Here is a 19,707-nt window from a genome sequence, read left to right as displayed (position 1 = left end):
TATTCTTCAGAAGATGCCTCTTTAGTACTGTTGGATGCATTTTGCAAACCATTTAGACTCTGAGAAATCATATTGACTTGCTGAGTCAACATTTTGTTCTGAGCTAATATGGCATTCAGAGCATCAATTTCAAGAACTTCCGTCCTCTAAGGCGTCCCATTACTCACAGGATTCCTTTCAGAGGTGTACATGAACTGGTTATTTGCAACCATTTCAATGAGTTCCTGAGCTTCTGCAGGCGTTTTCTTCAGGTAAATAGATCCACCTGCAGAATGGTCCAATGACATCTTAGACAATTCAGACAGACCAGCATAGAATATATCCAGGATGGTCAATTCTGAAAGCATGTCAGAAGGACACTTTTTGGTCAGTTGCTTGTATCTCTCCCAAGCTTCATAGAGGGATTCACCTTCTTTCTGCCTGAAGGTTTGAACATCCACTCTAAGCTTGCTCAGCTTTTGAGGAGGAAAGAATTTGGCTAAGAAAGCCGTGACCAGCTTATCCCAAGAGTTCAGGCTATCTTTAGGCTGAGAGTCCAACCATGTTCTAGCTTTGTCTCTTACAGCAAAAGGGAAAGTATAAGCTTATAGACCTCGGGATCAACTCCATTGGTCTTAACAGTATCACAGATCTGTAAGAATTCAGTTAAGAACTGAAAAGGATCTTCTGATGGAAGTCCATAAAACTTGCAATTCTGTTGCATCAGAGAAACTAATTGAGGCTTTAGCTCAAAATTGTTTGCTCCAATGGCAGCAATTGAAATGCTTCTTCCATGAAAGTTGGAATTTGGTGCAGTAAAGTCACCAAGCATCTTCCTTGCACCTCCACCATTGTTATTGGTTTCGGCCATCTCTACTTCTTTTTCAAAAATTTCAGTAAAGTCCTCTTCAGAGTGTTGTGTTTTAGCTTCTCTTAGCTTCCTCTTCAGAGTTCTTTCAGGTTCCGGATTAGCTTCAACAAGAATGTTCTTATCCTTGCTCATGCTCATTTGAAAAAGAAGAGAACAGAAAAGAAGAGGAATCCTCTATGTCACAGTATAGAGATTTCTTTATGTGAGTAGAAGAAGATAAGAATAGGAGAAGGAGAAGAGAAGAATTCAAACACAGAGGAGAAGAGAGGGTTCAAATTTTAAGATGAAGGAAAGTGTTAGTAAATGAATAAATAAATAGAAGAAGATGAGAGAAAGGAGTTTTCGAAAATTAATTTTAAGAAAAGGAAATTATTTTTGTTTTTATTTTAACATTTTGTTAGAATTTGAAAATTAGGAGAAGAAATAAAATTAAAATTAAAATTTAAAACAATTAGTTAATTAGAAAAAATTTTGAAAAAGGGTGAGGAATTTTCGAAAATTAGAGAGAAAAAAGTAGTTAGGTGGTTTTAAAAAAGATAGGAAATAGTAAAACAAACAAAAAAGTCAATTAGTTAGTTGAATGAGATTTGAAAATCAATTTTGAAAAGATAGGAAGTTAGAAAAGATTTTTGAAATCAAAATTTAAAAAAAGATATGATTGAAAAAGATATGTTTAAAAAGATATGATTGAAAAGATATGATTGAAATTTATTTTTGAAAAAAAAAAGATTTAATTTTTAAAAACAGAATTAATGACTTGACTCATAAGAAATCAAAAGATATGATTTTAAAATTTAAAGTTTGAATCTTTCTTAACAAGAAAGTAACAAACTTGAAATAATTTGAATCAAAACATCAATTGTTAGTATTAATTTCGAAAATTATGAAATAAAGATAAGAAAAAGATTTTGAAAATCAATTAAAAAAATTTTTGAAAATATAAAAGAAAAATGGAAAAGATTTGATTTTTTTAAAAAGTTTTGAAAAGATAAGATTTTTAAAATTGAAATCTTGACTTGACTAACAAGAAACAACTAATTTTAAAAATTTTTGACTAAGTCAACCCAAAGATTTCGAAATTTATGAGTAAAATAAGGAAAATATATTTTTTTTATTTTTGAATTTTAATGAGGAAAGAGAAAAACAACAAAATGACTTAAGACATGAAAATTTAAGATCAAAACACATAATGCATGTAAGAACACTTTGAATGTCAACATGAACACCAAGAACACTTTGAAGATCACGATGAACACCAAGAACTTATTTTTGAAAAATTTTTAAGAAAAGAAAAACATGCAAGACACCAAACTTAGAAATTTTCATGTTTAGACACTAACAAACTAAAAATGCATATGAAAAAAAAGGTAAGACACAAAACAAGAAAATATGAAGATCAAATAAGAAGACTTATCAAGAACAACTCGAAGATCATGAAGAATGCAATGCATGAATTTTTTTGAAAAATGCACAAATTTTAAAAACATGCAATTGACACCAAACTTAAAACTTGACTCTAGACTCAAACAAGAAACACAAAATATTTTTGATTTTATGATTTTATAAATTTTTTTTTTGAATTTTTCAAAAATTATATTTAGAAAAACGAAAAAAGAAGAAAAATTTTAAAAGATTTTTGAAAACTTTTTGAAAATAAAATAATGGTTAAAACAAGAAGAAAATTACCTAATCTGAGCAACAAGATGAATCGTCAGTTGTCAAAACTCGAACAATCCCCGGCAACAGCGCCAAAAATTTGGTGCACGAAATTGTGATACACAATGGTGCTAACAACTTGGTACGCACAATTGTAATCTCAACTATTTTTCACAACTTCGCACAACTAACCAGCAAGTGCACTGGGTCATCCAAGTAATAAACCTTACGTGAGTAAGGGTCAATCCCATAGAGATTGTCAGCTTGAAGCAAGCTATGGTCATCTTGTAAATCTCAGTCAGGCGGATTCAAATGGTTATAGAGTTTTAATAATTAAAAGATAAATAAAATGTAAAATAAAGATAGAGATACTTATGTAAATCATTGGTGGGAATTTCAGATAAGTGTATGGAGACGCTTTATCCCTCTTGAATCTCCGCTTTCCTACTGCCTTTATCCAATCCTTCATACTCCTTTCCATGGCAAGCTGTATGTTGGGTGTCACCGTTCTCAATGGCTACTTCCCGTCCTCTCAGTGAAAATGGTCCTCTACGATATCCCGCATGGCTAATCAGCTGTTGGTTCTCGATCGTGTAGGAATAGGATTTACTATCCTTTTGCGTCTGTCACCACGCCCTACAGTCGCGAGTTTGAAGCTCGTCACAGTCATCCCATCCCAGATCCTACTCGGAATACCACAGGCAAGGTTTAGACTTTTCGAATCTCAAGAATGCTGCCAATGGATTCTAGCTTATACCACGAAGACTCTGATCTCACGGAATGGAAGGCTTTGTTGTCAGGAGAGGCAACCATGCGTCGTGGACCAGGAATCCAAGAGATACACACTTTAACTTTCGCAGGTAGAACGGAAGTGTTTGTCAGGCACGCGTTCATAAGTGAGAATGGTGATGAGTGTCACGGATCATCACATTCATCAGGTTAAAGTGCGAATGAATATCTTTAGAATAAAATAAGCATGAATTGAATAGAAGAACAATAGTACTTTGTATTAATATCGAGGAACAGCAGAGCTCCACACCTTAATCTGTGGTGTGAGAAACTCCACCGTTGAAAATACATAAGTGATAATGGTCCAGGCATGGCCGAGAGGCCAGCCTCCAAAACGTGATCCAAGGATCAAAAGATAATCCAAAAATGTCTAATACAATAGTAAAAAGTTCTATTTATACTAAACTAGTTACTAGGTTACATAAACAAGTAAATGATGTAGAAATCCACTTCCGAGCCCACTTGGTGTGTGCTTGGGCTGAGCATTGAAGCTTTCATGTGTAGAGGTCTTCTTTGGAGTTAAACGCGAGTTTGTAACTTATTTCTGGCGTTTGACTCTAGCTTGCAACTTGTTTCTGGCGTTTAACGCCAGAATAGGGCAGAAAGCTGGCGTTAAATGCCAGTTTGCATCGTATAAACTCGGGAAAAGTATGGACTATTATATATTCCTGGAAAGCCCTGGATGTCTACTTTCCAACCCAATTTAGATCGCGCCATTTGAACTTTTGTAGCTCCAAAAAGTTAATTTCGAGTGCAGGAAGGTCAGAATCCAACAGCATCAGCAGTCCTTTGTCAGCCTCTGAATCAGATTTTTGCTCAGGTCCCTCAATTTCAGCCAGAAAATACCTGAAATCACAGAAAAACACACAAACTCATAGTAAAGTCTAGAAATGTGAATTTTGCTTAAAAACTAATAAAAATATACTAAAAACTAACTAAATCATACTAAAAACTATGTAAAAACAATGCCAAAAAGCGTATAAATTATCCGCTCATCAATGAGATTTGCACCAGTTTGGATTTTTCCACTTGAAATAACTTCCGTTGCAAGTATAGACCAAACTAGCAACCAACTCCCACCATCTATATTTTAAACCTTGGGTCGTCATTCCTGAGAACTAATGCCTAAGAGCGCACAATTTTGGTTGTGGAAAGCAAGGGATTTTAATGATTGAAGTAAACAAATAAAGAGATAAAAGAATGATCCAAAATTGCGATTAATAAAGTAATAAAGGAATAAAAGAACTATGTATGTAATATGGACAAGTAATGCTTTAAAAATGATGAAAATGTGGTTCAAAACATAAATGGAACCTTGACTTGGGATGGGTTATGGAATTCCTTCCTTGCCATAACCACAACTATGATAATTATGATGGATTAATCTAACTTAATCTACCCTTAACATTGAAGAATAAGTCAAGTGAGCATAATTGTTATTAATCCACAAATCCTAACTATCTTACTAATTACCTTAGTAAGAAGCTAGCATTAGTGGAAACAATAACAACTAACAACACAAGAATTATCACTAAATGTCGGACATTATGACTCTAGTAATCCATATACTCACTTCCCCCAAGCCAAGGGGTGGAAATCTACCCCATAATCAAAATTGGTATTTCATTAAACACATAGTGGGCATAATCATAAAACATGAGAAAATTGGGAAAATGATAAAAGCTATGAACCACAAATGATCAAAATCAACAAAGGCAACTCAACAAACATAAAATAACCATCAAACATCAAATTCATGAACTAGAACTCAAAATTGCAAGAAGCATATATGTATTGACAAAATGACTTAAAATATAAGAAAGTGTAGAACAATTAATGTAATAAAAGAGGAAATTAAGGAAATACTTACAATAGAAATAGCTAGAATCCAAGATCAAAATTGAACTATAAAATTCTACAAAACCCTAATTAAAATTGAGAGAAAACCTAAACTAAACTACCCTAAAACTACTCCTAAGTATGTTGTATATTGTATGGTAGTGTATCCTCCTTCATATATGCTCCAAAGCCTTCAGAAATGGGCCAAAAAGCCCCTTAAATCGCGAGCCACGTGACTTTTTAATGAAGTCATGCGCTGGTACCTGTGCGTACGCACATTTGCTGATTTTTTCTCCTGTGCGTACGCACAGAGCTGTGCATGGGCACATGTGCTGATTTTGACCCTTGTGCGTAGGCACAGAAAGTGTGCGTGGACACACTCTGAAATACTTTTCTCCTTTGATTTCTTCATTTTTCTCTCTATTACATGCTTCTCCTCCACTCTCATTAAGCCATTCCAACCTATTATACATGAAATCACTCATCAAAACCATCAAGGCATTGAATGGGATGAAAGTGGAATAAAATTGATTAAATTAAGCACAAAATAGCATGTTTTCACAATTAGGCACAATTTAGAGAGAAAAGACAAAAGCATGCTATTTAGGTGAATAAATTTGGGTTTATATGATGAAATCCACTCAAATCATACCAAAATATATTGTTAAATATGGATTCATCAATTCCCCCACACTTAAACAATAACATATCCTCATGCTAATCACAATCAAAGGAGAAGGGTAAAAGAGCAAGCAACTTATTCAATGCAACTAACTACATGCATGAAACTATACTAAATGTTATCTATCTATATCTATACTATGATTTCCTATTGAGTTTGACAAAAACAAACAAGAGAATTCCAATCAATCCAAAATAGATCATTAGGGCCAAAACAAGGAATTAACGCAATATGATCCACATCCAAAGATTTGATTTGAAGTTTTCATAATTAATTTCAATAACTTGCAAGAAAACATAAGATAAGCGATGGAATCATAGAATTGAGCGATCGAACCCCTCACCGGATGTGTATACACTCTAGTCGCTCAGTGTTTAGGGCTTAATCACTCAATTCTCCTTTAATAATGTTTTCTAGTCGTCTAACAATCAATAAATACTTGATGCATGAATGCAAATATCATGAGATCTTTGGAGGGTTGTAATGAGGCTAGGGTAAGGGTAGGATTAATATGGATAAGTGGACTAGAAGATTGGAACTTTGATTAGCTCAAGTATCCCACTTAATCCTATATCGACCTATTTACACACAAGAAAACACCTAACTCCCCATTCATTTCTTTTTTCATAGTCACTCATTCATCTTCTTTCTAATTCACACACATATGCATCCTTTATTTACATTATTATTGTCATTTCTTTTCTTTTCTTTTCTTTTTCTCTTCTTTTTTTTGCAGAAAGTATATACACCAAAATTTTTTTGTCATAAAAAAGAGATGCATATGTTTTAAGTAATAAATGCATGACTGTTTACCCATTTTTTCAAATTTTCTCAATGAACACCCAAAGTAACCTTCTACCAATATTTCTCACAAATTTTCCCTACACTTGAATAACACATACTACTCAACCCAAGCTAATCAAAGATACAATTAATGGACATTAATGGTTTTTTGCTTAGGACAAAAGATGTGCTTAAAATTAGAACAAAGGGGATTTAAAAGGCTCAAAATTGGGTTACAATGGTAGATATAAAGGTTGGCCATATGGGTTAGTGAGTTTAATTTCAACAATGGCCTCAATCATATTAAATGCATTCAAAACATCAAATATAGGACATAAAGACTCAAGCAAATCTAAGATCATAATAATAAAGGAGTATATCACATAAGAACAAACTTTGTGGTTGAAAATGTGCAACCATCTAATTAAAGCTCAAATCTCACTAGGTGTTTTTGTTCAAGCTCTTTTCTATGTTCCATAAAAATACTTCAAGCAAGTTAAAAAAAACAAGTTTTCAAATCTAATCAATGGAACGCCCTAAAAGAGATTTTTTTTGAAAGTTCCTTGTTGTTTTTACCAAATTTATTTCCTATATTAGGTAACATGCAAATATTTACTACTATAAAGCTATAAGGCAAACTAAGATATATACAAGTGAACTAAACAAAATGCAATGCAATGAAATACTAACAAATATTCACAAAACTCATAACTACTAAAAACTAAAGAAAAATAATGCAAAGTGTTGAGAAATAGAGATTTATGCCCCAAAATTACGGATCCTCCCACACACTTAAATATTGCACAGTCCTCCGTGCATGCATATAATCTGGGGGTGAATAGATGTGAGGCTCTACCTTCAGCTGGTGGGCACTGGGGCTTGGTGGTGCGCGAAATTGTGATTCACTACACAACTTTGCACAACTAACCAGCAAGTGCACTGGGTCGTCCAAGTAATACCTTACGTGAGTAAGGGTCGATCCCACGGAGATTGTTGCTATGAAGCAAGCTATGGTCACCTTGTAAATCTCAGTCAGGCAGACTCAAATGGGTATAGTGATAAACGAATAAAGCATAAAGATAAAGATAGAGATACTTATGTATATCATTAGTGAGAGCTTCAGATAAGCGAATGCAGATGCCTTCCCTTCCGTCTCTCTGCTTTCCTACAGTCTTCATCCAATCCTTTTTACTCCTTTCCATGGCAAGCTCATGTAGGGTTTCACCGTTGTCAATGGCTACCTCCCATCCTCTCAGTGAAAATGTTCCCATGCTCTGTCACACCATATGGCTAATCAGCTGTCGGTTCTCGATCAGGCCGGAATAAAATCCATCGATCCTTTTGCGTCTGTCACTAACGCCCCGCCTGCTAGGAGTTTGAAGCACGTCACAGTCATTCAATCATTGAATCCTACTCAGAATACCACAGACAAGGTTAGACCTTCCGGATTCTCTTGAATGCCGCCATCAGTTCTTGCCTATACCACGAAGACTCTGATCTCACGGAATGGCTGGCTCGTTTGTCAGGCGAGCACTCGGTTGTCAGGCGATCAACCATGCATCGTGTTATCAGGAATCCAAGAGATATTCACTAAGCCTCGTATGCTTGTAGAACAAGAGTGGTTGTCAGTCACTTTGTTCATAAGTGAGAATGATGATGAGTGTCACGGATCATCACATTCATCAAGTTGAAGAACAGGTGATATCTTGGAACAAGAACAAGTGGAATTGAATAGAAGAACAATAGTAATTGCATTAATACTCGAGGTACAGCAGAGCTCCACACCTTAATCTATGGTGTGTAGAAACTCCACCGTTGAAAATACATAAGAACAAGGTCTAGGCATGGCCGTGAGGCCAGCCTCCCAAATGATCTAAGATAGCATAAAACGAAGATAGCTACCAAGATGTTAAATACAATAGTAAAAGGTCCTACTTATAGAAAACTAGTAGCCTAAGGTGTACAAAGATGAGTAAATGACATAAAAATCCACTTCCGGGCCCACTTGGTGTGTGCTTGGGCTGAGCAATGAAGCATTTTCATGTAGAGACTCTTCTTGGAGTTAAACGCCAGCTTTTATGCCAGTTTGGGCGTTTAACTCCCATTTTGGTGCCAGTTCCGGCGTTTAACGCTGGAATTCCTGAGGGTGACTTTGAACGCCGGTTTGGGCCATCAAATCTTGGGCAAAGTATGGACTATCATATATTGCTGGAAAGCCCAGGATGTCTAATTTCCAACGCCGTTAAGAGCGCGCCAATTGGGCTTCTGTAGCTCCAGAAAATCCACTTCGAGTGCAGGGAGGTCAGAATCCAACAGCATCTGCAGTCCTTTTGAGTCTCTGGATCAGATTTTTGCTCAGATCCCTCAATTTCAGCCAGAAAATACCTGAAATTACAGAAAAACACACAAACTCATAGTAAAGTCCAGAAAAGTGAATTTTAATTAAAAACTAATAAAAATATACTAAAAACTAACTAGATCATACTAAAAACATACTAAAAACAATGCCAAAAAGCGTACAAATTATCCGCTCATCACAACACTAAACTTAAATTGTTGCTTGTCCCCAAGCAACTGAAGATCAAATAGGATAAAAAGAAGAGAATATGCAATGAACTCCAAAAACATCTATGAAGATCAGTATTAATTAGATGAGCGGGGCTTTTAGCTTTTTGCCTCTGAACAGTTTTGGCATCTCACTTTATCCTTTGGAATTCAGAATGATTGGCTTCTTTAGGAACTCAGAATCCAGATAGTGTTATTGATTCTCCTAGTTAAGTATGATGATTCTTGAACACAGCTACTTATTGAGTCTTGGCTGTGGCCCAAAGCACTCTGTCTTCCAGTATTACCACCGGATACATACATGCCACAGACACATAATTGGGTGAACCTTTTCTGATTGTGACTCAGCTTTGCTAAAGTCCCCAATTAGAGGTGTCCAGGGTTCTTAAGCACACTCTTATTGCCTTGGATCACAACTTTATTTCTTTTTTTTTCATTTTTTTTTATTTATTATATTTTTTTTCGCTTGCTTTTTTTTTTTGTATTCACTGCTTTTTCTTGCTTCAAGAATCATTTTTATGATTTTTCAGATCCTCAGTAACATGTCTCCTTTTTCATCATTCTTTCAAGAGCCAACATCCATGAACCACAAATTCAAAAGACATATGCACTGTTCAAGCATACATTCAGAAGACAAAAGTGTTGCCACCACATCAAAGTAATTAAACTGTTATAAAATTCAAAATTCATGCAATTCTCATCTTTTTCAATTAAGAACAATTCTTAAGAAAGGTGATGGATTCATAGGATATTCATAACTTTAAGGCATAGACACTAAGACACTAATGATCACAAGACACAAACATAGATAACCATAAGCATAGAATTCGAAAAACAGAAATTTAAAGAACAAGGAGATTAAAGAACGGGTCCACCTCAGTGATGGCGGCTTGTTCTTCCTCTTGAAGGTCTTATGGAGTGCTTGAGCTCCTCAATGTTTCTTCCTTGTCTTTGTTGCTCCTCTCTCATGATTTTTTGATCTTCTCTAATTTCATGGAGGAGGATGGAATGCTCTTGGTGCTCCACCCTTAGTTGTCCCATGTTGGAACTCAATTCTCCTAGGGAGGTATTTACTTGCTCCCAATAGTCTTGTGGAGGAAAGTGCATCCCTTGAGGTATCTCAGGGATCTCATGATGAGAGGGGTCTCTTGTTTGCTCCATCCTTTTCTTGGTGATGGGCTTGTCCTCATCAATGGGGATATCTCCTTCTATGTCAACTCCAACTGAATAACAGAGGTGACAAATGAGACGAGGAAAGGCTAGCCTTGCCAAGGTGGAAGACTTGTCCGCCACTTTATAGAGTTCTTGGGCTATAACCTCATGAACTTCCACTTCTTCTCCAATCATGATGCTATGAATCATGATGGCCCGGTCTAGAGTAACTTCGGACCGGTTGCTAGTGGGAATGATTGAGTGTTGGATAAACTCCAACCATCCTCTAGCCACGGGCTTGAGGTCATGCCTTCTCAATTGAACCGGCTTGCCTCTTGAATCTCTCTTCCATTGTGCGCCCTCTTCACATATGACTGTGAGGACTTGGTCCAACCTTTGATCAAAGTTGACCCTTCTAGTGTAAGGATGTTCATCTCCTTGCATCATGGGCAAGTTGAATGCTAACCTTACATTTTCCGGACTAAAATCCAAGTATTTCCCCCGAACCATTGTAAGATAATTCTTTGGATCCGGGTTTACACTTTGATCATGGTTCTTGGTGATCCATGCATTGGCATAGAACTCTTGAACCATCAAGATTCCGACTTGTTGAATGGGGTTGGTAAGCACTTCCCAACCTCTTCTTCGGATCTCATGGCGGATCTCCGGATATTCACTCTTTTTGAGTGAAAAAGGGACCTCGGGGATCACCTTCTTCAAGGCCACAACTTCATAGAAGTGGTCTTAATGCACCCTTGAGATGAATCTCTCCATCTCCCATGACTCGGAAGTGGAAGCTTTTGCCTTCCCTTTCCTCTTTCTAGAGGTTTCTCCGGCCTTGGATGCCATAAATGGTTATGGAAAAACAAAAAGCAATGCTTTTACCACACCAAACTTAAAAGGTTTGCTCGTCCTCGAGCAAAAGAAGAAAGGAGAGAGTAGAAGAAGAAGAAATGAGGGAGAAGGAGATGGCTTATGTATTCGGCCAAGGAGGGGGGGTGATGTTTAGGTTGTGTGAAAATGAAGGAGTGAAGAAGGGTATTTATAGGAGAGAGGGGAGATGGGGTTCGGCCATTATGGGTGGGTTTGGGAGGGAAAGTGGTTTGAATTTGAAGGGTGAGGTTGGTGGGGTTTTATGAAGGATGGATGTGAGTGGTGAAGAGAAGGATGGGATTTGATAGGTGAAGGGGTTTTGGGGAAGAGGTAATGAGGTGATTGGTGAATGGGGGAAGAAGAGAGAGAGTGGTGGTGGGGTAGGTGGGGATCCTGTGGGGTCCACAGATCCTGTGGTGTCAAGGAAAAGTCATCCCTGCACCAAATGTTGCTCAAAATCACGTTTTGAGCCATTTCTGGCGTTAAACGCCGGGCTGGTGCCCATTCCTGGCGTTTAACGCCAGGTTCTTGCCCTTTTCTGGCGTTTAACGCCAGTCTGGTGCCCCTTTCTGGCGTTAAACGCCCAGAATGGTGCCAGACTGGGCGTTAAACGCCCAACTGCTAGCCTCACTGGCGTTTAAACGCCAGTGAATTCTTCCTCCAGGGTGTGCTGTTTTTCTTCCTGTTTTTCATTCTGTTTTGCTTTTTCAATGGATTTGTGACTTCTTATGATCATCAACCTACAAAAAACATAAAATAACAAAGAGAAATATATAAAATATAATCATTGGGTTGCCTCCCAACAAGCGCTTCTTTAATGTCAGTAGCTTGACAGAGGGCTCTTATGGAGCCTCACAGATACTCAGAGTAATGTTGGAACCTCCCAACACCAAACTTAGAGTTTGAATGTGGGGGTTCAACACCAAACTTAGAGTTTGGTTGTGGCCTCCCAACACCAAACTTAGAGTTTGACTGTGGGGGCTCTGTTTGACTCTGATTTGAGAGAAGCTCTTCATGCTTCCTCTCCATGGTGACAGAGGGATATCCTTGAGCCTTAAACACCAAGGATTTTTCATTCACTTGAATGATCAACTCTCCTCCATCAACATCAATCACAGCCTTTGCTGTGGCTAGGAAGGGTCTACCAAGGATGATGGATTCATCCATGCACCTCCCAGTCTCTAGGACTATGAAATCAGTAGGGATGTAATGGTCTTCAACTTTTACCAAAACATTCTCTACAAGTCCATGAGCTTGTTTTCTTGAGTTGTCTGCCATCTCTAGTGAGATTCTTGCAGCTTGTACCTCAAAGATCCCTAGCTTCTCCATTACAGAGAGAGGCATGAGGTTTACACTTGACCCTAAGTCACACAGAGCCTTCTTGAAGGTCATGGTGCCTATGGTACAAGGTATGGAAAACTTCCCAGGATCTTGTCTCTTTTGAGGTAATTTCTGCCTAGACAAGTCATCCAGTTCTTTGGTGAGCAAGGGAGGTTCATCCTCCCAAGTCTCATTTCCAAATAACTTGTCATTTAGCTTCATGATTTCTCCAAGGTATTTAGCAACTTGCTCTTCAGTGACATACTCATCCTCTTCAGAGGAAGAATACTCATCAGAGCTCATGAATGGCAGAAGTAAGTCCAATGGAATCTCTATGGTCTCATTTTGAGCCTCAGATTCCCATGGTTCCTCACTAGGGAACTCATTGGAGGTCAGTGCACGCCCATTGAGGCCTTCCTCAGTGGCGTTCACTTCCTCTCCCTCCTCTCCAAATTCGGCCATGGTTATGGCTTTGCACTCTCCTTTTGGATTTTCTTCTGTATTACTTGGGAGAGTACTAGGAGGGAGTTCAGTAACTTTCTTGCTCAGCTGTCCCACTTGTGCTTCCAAATTCCTAATGGAAGACCTTGTTTCAGTCATGAAACTTTGAGTGGTTTTGATTAGATCAGAGACCATGGTTGCTAAGTCAGAGGGGTTCTGCTTAGAATTCTCTGTCTGTTGCTGAGAAGATGATGGAAAAGGCTTGCCATTGCTAAACCTGTTTCTTCCACCATTGTTGTTGTTGAAACCTTGTTGAGGTTTCTCTTGATTCTTCCATGAGAAATTTGGGTGATTTCTCCATGAAGAATTATAGGTGTTTCCATAGGGTTCTCCTAGGTAATTCACCTCTTCCATTGAAGGGTTCTCAGGATCATAAGCTTCTTCCTCAGATGAAGCATCCTTAGTACTGCCAGGTGCATTTTGCATTCCAGACAGACTTTGAGAAATCAAATTAACTTGTTGAGTTAATATCTTATTCTGAGCCAGTATGGCATTCAGAGTATCAATCTCAAGAACTCCTTTCTTCTGACTTGTCCCATTGTTCACAGGATTCCTTTCAGAAGTGTACATGAATTGGTTATTTGCAACCATCTCAATGAGCTCTTGAGCCTCTGTAGGCGTCTTCTTTAGATGAAGAGATCCTCCAGCAGAGCTATCCAAAGACATCTTGGATAGTTCAGAGAGACTATCATAGAAAATACCTATGATGCTCCATTCAGAAAGCATGTCTGAGGGACATTTTCTGATTAATTGTTTGTATCTTTCCCAAGCTTCATAGAGGAATTCTCCATCCTTCTGTCTGAAGGTTTGGACTTCCACTCTAAGCTTACTCCATTTTTGAGTTGGAAAGAACTTTGCCAAGAAGGCATTGACTAGCTTTTCCCAAGAGTCCAGGCTATCTTTAGGTTGTGAGTCCAACCATATTCTAGCTCTGTCTCTTACAGCAAAAGGGAATAGCATCAGTCTGTAGACCTCAGGGTCAACCCCATTAGTCTTGACTGTGTCACAGATTTGCAAGAACTCAGCTAAAAACTGATGAGGATCTTCCATTGGAAGTCCATGGAACTTGCAATTCTGTTGCATTTAGAGAAACTAATTGAGGCTTAAGCTCAAAGTTGTTTGCTCCAATGGCAGGGATAGAGATGCTTCTCCCATAGAAATTGGGAGTAGGTGCAGTAAAGTCACCCAGCACCTTCCTTGCATTGTTGGCATTGTTGTTGTTTTCGGCTGCCATGGGTTCTTCTTCTTTGAAGAATTCGGTCAGGTCCTCAACAGAGAGTTGTGCCTTAGCTTCTCTTAGCTTTCGCTTCAAGGTCCTTTCAGGTTCAGGGTCAGCTTCAACAAGAATGCCTTTGTCTTTGTTCCTGCTCATATGAAAGAGAAGAGAACAAGAAAATATGGAATCCTCTATGTCACAGTATAGAGATTCCTTGAGGTGTCAGAGGAAAAGAAAAATAGAAGAAGAAGGTAGAAGAATTCGAACTTGATTAGATAGAGTTCGAATTGTGCATTAAGAAGGAGTAGTACTCCATAAATAGAAGGATGTGGAAGGGAAGAGAATTTTCGAAAATTAATTAAAAAGATGTCAAAAACATTTTGAAAAATTGATTGATAATTTTCAAAAATTCAAAGTGGAAAAGAAATCAAGTGATTTTTGAAAAAGATTTTGAAATTAGAAGTTAAAAAGATTGATTGAAAACTTATTTTGAAAAAGATGTGATTAAAAAGATATGATTGAAAAGATTTGATTTGAAAACAATTTTAAAAGATATGTTTTGAAAACAATTTTTTTAAAAGATTTGATTTTGAAAGTTAATGACTTGCCTAACAAGAAAAGATATGATTCAAACATTAAACCTTTCTCAACAGAAAAGGCAACAAATTTGAGATGTTCAATCAAATCATTAATTGTTAGTAAGTATCTTTGAAAAAGAAAGAAATTGATTTTGAAAACATTTGATTGAAAAGATATGATTTGAAAAGATTTGATTTTGAAAAACTTTGAAAACTTGAAAAAAATTTTGATTTGAAAAACAAAATCTTCCCCCTAGTGCCATCCTGGCGTTAAACGCCCAGAATGGTATCCATTCTGGCGTTTAACGCCCAAAATGCACCCTTTTTGGGCGTTAAACGCCCAACCAGGTATCCTGGCTGGCGTTTAAACGCCAGTCTGTCCTTCTTCACTGGGCATTTTTGAATGCCCAGCTTTTTCTGTGTGATTCCTCTGCAGTATGTTCTGAATCTTCAATTCTTTGTATTATTGACTTGAAAAGACACAAATTAAAAATATTTTTGGATTTTTAATAATCAAAATGCAACAAGAATCAAATAACAATGCATGCAAGACACCAAACTTAGCAGTTTGTATACTACTGATATTATATGAGACACATAAACACTCAAGTCAAAAGAATTCAAAGATCAGAGTAAGAAATCACCAAGAATTACTTGAAGATCCTTAAGACACATGAATGAATGTATGCAATTGACACCAAACTTAAGATAAGACACTAGACTCAAGCAAGAAACATCAAATATTTTTGGTTTTTTATGATTTTGTGAATTTTTTTTTTGTGATTTTCAAAAATTAAGTGGAAAAAGATATCAAAATTCTTAATGAGAATTCCAGGAATCAGTGCAATGCTAGTCTAAGACTCCGGTCCAGGAATTAGACATGGCTTCACAGCCAGCCAAGCTTTCAAAGACAGCTTCGGTCCAAAACACTAGACATGGCCAAAGGCCAGCCAAGCCTTAGCAGATCACTGCTCCAAAAGCAAGATTGATAAAAAAAAATCAACAAGCTTCTGTGATGATAAGTTGAAACCTCGGTCCAATGAGATTAGACATGGCTTCTCAGCCAGCCAGATTTCAACAAATCATCATGAAACTCTAGAATTCATTTTCAAGAATTTCGAAAAAAATAAATACCTAATCTAAGCAACAAGATGAACCGTCAGTTGTCCATACACAAACAATCCCCGGCAACGGCGCCAAAAACTTGGTGCGCGAAATTGTGATTCACTACACAACTTTGCACAACTAACCAGCAAGTGCACTGGGTCGTCCAAGTAATACCTTACGTGAGTAAGGGTCGATCCCACGGAGATTGTTGCTATGAAGCAAGCTATGGTCACCTTGTAAATCTCAGTCAGGCAGACTCAAATGGGTATAGTGATAAACGAATAAAGCATAAAGAAAAAGATAGAGATACTTATGTATATCATTGGTGAGAGCTTCAGATAAGCGAATGGAGATGCCTTCCCTTCCGTCTCTCTGCTTTCCTACAGTCTTCATCCAATCCTTCTTACTCCTTTCCATGGCAAGCTCATGTAGGGTTTCACCGTTGTCAATGGCTACCTCCCATCCTCTCAGTGAAAATGTTCCCATGCTCTGTCACAGCATATGGCTAATCAGCTGTCGGTTCTCGGTCAGGCCGGAATAAAATCCATCGATCCTTTTGCGTCTGTCACTAACGCCCCGCCTGCTAGGAGTTTGAAGCACGTCACAGTCATTCAATCATTGAATCCTACTCAGAATACCACAGACAAGGTTAGACCTTCCGGATTCTCTTAAATGCCGCCATCAGTTCTTGCCTATACCACGAAGACTCTGATCTCACGGAATGGCTGGCTCGTTTGTCAGGCGAGCACTCGGTTGTCAGGCGATCAACCATGCATCGTGTTATCAGGAATCCAAGAGATATTCACTAAGCCTCGTATGCTTGTAGAACAAGAGTGGTTGTCAGTCACTTTGTTCATAAGTGAGAATGATGATGAGTGTCACGGATCATCACATTCATCAAAGTTGAAGAACAGGTGATATCTTGGAACAAGAACAAGCGGAATTGAATAGAAAAAACAATAGTTGCATTAATACTCGGGTACAGCAGAGCTCCACACTTAATCTGGTGTGTAGAAACTCCACCGTTGAAAATACATAAGAACAAGGTCTAGGCATGGCCGTGAGGCCAGCCTCCCAAATGATCTAAGATAGCATAAAACGAAGATAGCTACCAAGATGTCAAATACATAGTAAAGGTCCTACTTATAGAAAACTAGTAGCCTAAGGTGTACAAAGATGATAAATGACATAAAATCCACTTCCGGGCCCACTTGGTGTGTGCTTGGGCTGAGCATGAAGCATTTTCGTGTAGAGACTTCTTGGAGTTAAACGCCAGCTTTTATGCCAGTTTGGGCGTTTAACTCCCATTTTGGTGCCAGTTCCGGCGTTTTGGGCTTCTGTAGCTCCAGAAAATCCACTTCGAGTGCAGGGAGGTCAGAATCCACAGCATCTACAGTCCTTTTGAGTCTGGATCAGAACACACAAACTCATAGTAAAGTCCAGAAAAGTGAATTTTAATTAAAAACTAATAAAAATATACTAAAAACTAACTAGATTATACTAAAAACATACTAAAAACAATGCCAAAAAGCGTACAAATTATCCGCTCATCACTTGGGCTGCTGTAGAAACCAAATAAACAAGAATTGAGGAAGAGTTCATGTGATTGTGGTATAATGAAAGACAATGTATGTATTCTAAGTGTGCACGGTTTAGAAAACACACATTGGCCGGGTAAAAACGGCAACCACATAATTAAAAGAAATAGTTAAGATTGATTTCGTCAATTATGTAGCCTAGGTTGCAAGTAAAGAATAAGCAAAATTTAAGGCACACGCAACCCTAGGTAACCATAACTCAAGTGAATTGAGTATTTGAGATATTGGATATTGAAATCGTGCAAGTGAAGGCGTAAAATTGATATAGAAGCACAATAAACAATAACCAATCCAATAATGAAAAGAAATATCCTTATTCATCATGAAACATAATGAAATAGTCACATGGTAAAGGTACTTGTTGCAAAAAGTGACAAGTTTGATAACAATCAAGCCAAGTCACTCAAACAAATGCAAAGCATTACAAAGAAACAAGTACTGATCATGTGATTAATTTGACATGAAAATCATGATGAACAAGTAATATCAACTCAATTCACTAATATTCAATGTACTTACAAATAATTTATCCTAGGGTGCAATCAAAACATGAATTTTCAAACCCAGTAGGTACTAGTAAATTAAAGCAGAGTATAAGTATATTGATGTAAATTTCAAACAAGAAACAAACCAATCAACATCAATCAAACACTTGCAACTTATTCAATTAAGAAACAACTAAATGACACCCAATATAATTACTAAAATCAAAATGAAATGCAAACAAAATTAACAAGAATAAGTAGAGAATAGGGCAAAAGCAAAAGAAGAGAGGGGTGGAGGGGGTGGAAGTGCGTTAGGACTTAATTCAAAGTGCAATAAAAATTTTTCCCAAAACAGCATCTGTGCGCACGCACAGGTATGTGTGCGTACACACACATGGTGGAAAATAGGGGTATTTGGACGCACAAGGGTGTGCGAATGCTCTGAGCAGAGAGGGGATTAAGAAGTGTGCGTACGCACAAGGGTGTGCGCATGCACAGAAGACTCTTTTTTTGTTTTTTTACTTGGGGAAGGATCATGTGTGCGTGTTGTGCGCACGCACTGGAACAAAAATGGATAGGGGTTCATACGCACAGGGCGTGCTAGCGCTCCCAGTAGAAGGAGTGTAAGGGAGTGCGCATACGCACAAGCAGGTGCGTACGCATACAATGCGCAAAAAAAAAGGTTAGTGTGCGTACGCACAGACGAGTGCGTACGCACAGGATGCAAAACAAAGGGAGATGTGCGTGCACAAGGTATGCAAGTGCTCCCAACAGGCTATGCAGGCTAGTGTTCGTATGCACAGGTGGGTGCGTACGCACAAAATGCAGAATTTTGGGATTGTGTGCGCGTGCACAAGGGTGGGTGCACGCACGATGCCCTGTTTCTCCAAAAAAAGTTTCTTTCAAAATCTAAGGTATTAAACCTCAGCTCACAAGATTTCAACCCCCAACATTCAAAAATCCATAAATTCATGATCCATATGAAAATTAACCTAACTAAACTAAAAAATTCAACTAATCCTAGGCTAACTAAGACAAATAAACATGTAATAAACCAAAATTATAAACAAAGAAGGGTAAGAACAATGTTGCCATGGTGGGGTGTCTCCCACTAGCACTTTGGTTTATAGTCCTTAAGTTGGAATTGTTGAGGAGACTCTTGTTAGGAGCTTAGGCTGGCTTGTGTTTCCACTCCTCCTTAAATCTCCATCCAAGCTTGGTCTTTGACTCTCCTCTGGGATCCTATATTCTAGTTTCCCGTTCTCCTTCTTGTTGATTGGTGCACGAAATTGTGATCATCAATGGCGCCATCAACATGGTACGCTCAATTGCAATCTCAACTCTTTATCACAACTTCGCACAACTAACCAGCAAGTGCACTGGGTCGTCCAAGTAATAAACCTTACGCGAGTAAGGGTCGATCCCACGGAGATTGTTGGTATGAAGCAAGCTATGGTCACCTTGTAAATCTCAGTCAGGCAGATTCAAATGGTTATGGATGATTTATGAATAAAACATAAAACAAGGATAGAGATACTTCTGTAATTCATTGGTGAGAATTTCAGATAAGCGTATGGAGATGCTTTGTCCCTTCCGTCTCTCTGCTTTCCTACTGTCTTCATCCAATCCTTCATACTCCTTTCCATGGCAAGCTGTATGTTGGGCATCACCGTTGTCAGTGTCTACAGTCCTGTCCTGTCAGTGAAAATGGTC

The 19,707-nt window shown here is 38.0% G+C and overlaps 2 non-coding genes across 2 annotated transcripts; both read left to right on the top strand.

The window, feature by feature from the left end:
- The first annotated feature begins 341 nt into the window (after positions 1-341).
- LOC130938049 (small nucleolar RNA R71) lies at positions 342-449 on the top strand. The gene has a single exon (XR_009069231.1). It is a non-coding gene; the product is annotated as a small nucleolar RNA R71 (small nucleolar RNA).
- A 13,281-nt stretch (positions 450-13,730) lies between these two features.
- On the top strand, positions 13,731-13,838 carry LOC130937852 (small nucleolar RNA R71). The gene has a single exon (XR_009069047.1). It is a non-coding gene; the product is annotated as a small nucleolar RNA R71 (small nucleolar RNA).
- Positions 13,839-19,707: the final 5,869 nt, after the last annotated feature.

Source organism: Arachis stenosperma, chromosome 6, assembly GCF_014773155.1.
Source record: "Arachis stenosperma cultivar V10309 chromosome 6, arast.V10309.gnm1.PFL2, whole genome shotgun sequence".
Classification (NCBI taxonomy): Eukaryota; Viridiplantae; Streptophyta; class Magnoliopsida; order Fabales; family Fabaceae; genus Arachis; species Arachis stenosperma.
Note: the sequence above shows the minus strand (reverse complement) of the source record. Positions and strands in the feature narration are given on the sequence as shown.